Source organism: Amphimedon queenslandica, unplaced genomic scaffold, assembly GCF_000090795.2.
Source record: "Amphimedon queenslandica unplaced genomic scaffold, v1.1 AMPQUscaffold_12134, whole genome shotgun sequence".
In the NCBI taxonomy this organism is placed as follows: domain Eukaryota; kingdom Metazoa; phylum Porifera; class Demospongiae; order Haplosclerida; family Niphatidae; genus Amphimedon; species Amphimedon queenslandica.
In genome coordinates, this window is record NW_003547627.1 from 1 (window position 1) to 2,699 (window position 2,699).

Sequence of the window (2,699 nt, forward strand, 5' to 3'; positions counted from 1 at the left end):
TGCTAATAACCATGCTATGTAAACTTACGCGCTGTGGTATCACAGAATATAGGCGGGTTAGACACTCTCCCTAAATAATTATCCACTCTTGATAATACAAAGATCTATCACCATAAATCTCCATGCATGCCAAAGCTATATATACCTGGTAACGTGAGCCAGCATGGCAGGAGAAAGATAGATCATATGATCGCACCGATTGAATCATAGATTGCTGTCTTTGCCGAATCTCTCTTAGAAGCCGATCGATCAAAGGGTGACCACTCCCACTCTATTGCAAGTTCAGCCTGGGTGGGGCTCATTTCATTTGCTAAATGGAAGCAAGGGAGGATGTGTCACCACTAGTTCCTGAGCCAACTCATGAGAATTTCTATGAGCTGGTTGATATCAATAGCAGCGTCAGAAAGGATTGTCCTCAATCAATAAATGTGGCGCTACAGAATAAAGCACAGTCCTCAGCATGGAACAGACCATTAGTCGTTATTATAAGAATAGTAATAGGAACTCCTACTGGTTTCTAGAAACTGTTTGCACCTCCTACCGGGTGAGTAACGCATTAACAGCTGTATTTTCATTAACATTTATCATTGTTTATAGAAGTATCCAACAGGGGGACAGGGGGGCCTTAATAACAAATTGAATGAGTAATAATGCACTTGTATTCCCCCCCTCCCGGGACCTACATGTATGTGAGAATTTAATGGTACAAATCTTCCAAATTTTCCCCATATGGGCAGAGCTGGATTGTTGTGAAACTGAAAAGTCATAGATATTAGAGTAAATGAAAAAGTCAACTATCTGATCAAATTGTTCTGTAAGTGTTTTTTATTTGTATTATAAATAAATGATATCACTTTTCAAATAGGCACACTTCCACATAGAAGTCTTAAAGCCTCCTACACTAATTTGTACAGTAAGTGCCAATCAAAATCAAGCCATCAAAATACAACACTCCCGTCTCACATACATGTGCTTATTAATATCGATAAAGTCAAGCCCCACTAAATCCCCTTGATCTCTTTCCTACTTGGATTGGTTTGGCAGAGAGTTTTTAAGCCAAAAAATAATGGTTTTTCAGTCAAAGTTGGGGATTTGGTACTAAATACATGTAGCTAGGGCTACAAACATATACAATGTATGTAGAAGGCATGCAGTAGGTGGGGCAGAGGTAGGACATTTTGGTAGTGATTAAGCTGAATGGGATTGTCACAATGGCTTCAAGGCTGGGAACGGAGATTTTCTTATTCAATTGATAGTGATAGGCGTAATTTAATCAATACAATATACACATACTGTGCGTGTACATGTACATTGTACATACATGTACTGTATAGTGGGTATATTCTGTCCAAGTTTAATTTTGTTCTTTTTGTTCTCATTCCTTGTGGAACAAATATTTTCCAAACAAAAAGGGCGTTTCCTCAATGCCACGTGTGCAAAATGGCTGCTCAGAACGAAAATAAAACGAACAAAATTTTAAATCTTGCTTAGAACGAACATTTTTCCAGACAAAATATACCCGCTATATGGTATATGCTCAATCACTCATACACAGATACATGTACATGTATTACACAATTTATTCTGCACAGTACCTCTCACTTATCTCTACAGAGATTTTGAAAGAGTTAAAGATATAAAAAGGAGTGATGAGTTCTGACAAGGAATTTTAAAAAAAAGTAAGTTACATGCATATTTAGAAAATGTCAGCATGTCTACGTGTAACTTTTCACAAAAAGGAGAGAAGCCAATTTAAAAAATAAAACTGTCCCCTGTACATGTTACGGCATCTAATTTCAAGAACTTCTGGTTTTAGGAAATTGCCAAATGTTACTACATGTATATGTATATGTATACTTGTCATTTATTTTTATGTAGTAAAGAATGTGAGGCTCAAGATCAACGTGCCACTACAGGTAAAAATTCAGAATAAACAAATAAACAGAGCTTAATAAACAATGTTTACAAGTAGCTGTTTGTAATATACAAAGTTACAAGACAGTGAAGACACATGAATACACATTGAATGTACTGTTGTATATGTACATGTATAATTATATTACTTTTGCCACATACGCCCATGTACATTGTTACTACTGAAATCAATTATCATGATAGTTTAGCCATTGCATTTACATGTGGAAAATACAATGATTTACAATGTACATGACATGTACATGTATTTAAGAATTCAGTCATTGCACATAGCAATGCATGTAATATTAATTTGTAAAACATGTACTAGCTAGTACATAATACAAAGTTCAAGAAACACTGTCCTGCTATACTAAAAACACGTTTACATGTAGCAAGGGCTTGAAGCAAGCTGTAGTAGTAAAGGATACCTTCCTTGACTCACAGCCACTAGAGTGGAGGAAGGTGCCAAACTGCCAAATTAATTAGAAGATGATTTCAGCTGTAAATTGTCAATTATCATGTTCCATGCACACAAGATAAATATCATGATAGTTAAAATAACAGTATCTCAGGGCCTAAATTTTGAAGTTAAAGGGACACGTTCACGGAAATAGAATGCACACGTTACTGTAGAGGAAGTAAACATTAAATTGGGCGTGCAACAGATCATTAATTAATAGTTATGACACGTGTTTAGACACGCGTAGAGAGTAGAGACAGCAATCAGTCGCAGAACCGGGAGTAGGCATCTGTAGAACACTTCTCTCGAACAGAATTAGCTC

The 2,699-nt window shown here is 36.3% G+C and overlaps 1 long non-coding RNA gene across 1 annotated transcript; it reads left to right on the forward strand.

Moving 5' to 3' along the window:
• The first annotated feature begins 731 nt into the window (after window positions 1-731).
• On the forward strand, window positions 732-2,096 carry LOC109588364 (uncharacterized). Its single transcript, XR_002188115.1, has 4 exons — window positions 732-814; window positions 866-913; window positions 1,615-1,679; window positions 1,879-2,096. It is a non-coding gene; the product is annotated as an uncharacterized LOC109588364 (long non-coding RNA).
• Window positions 2,097-2,699: the final 603 nt, after the last annotated feature.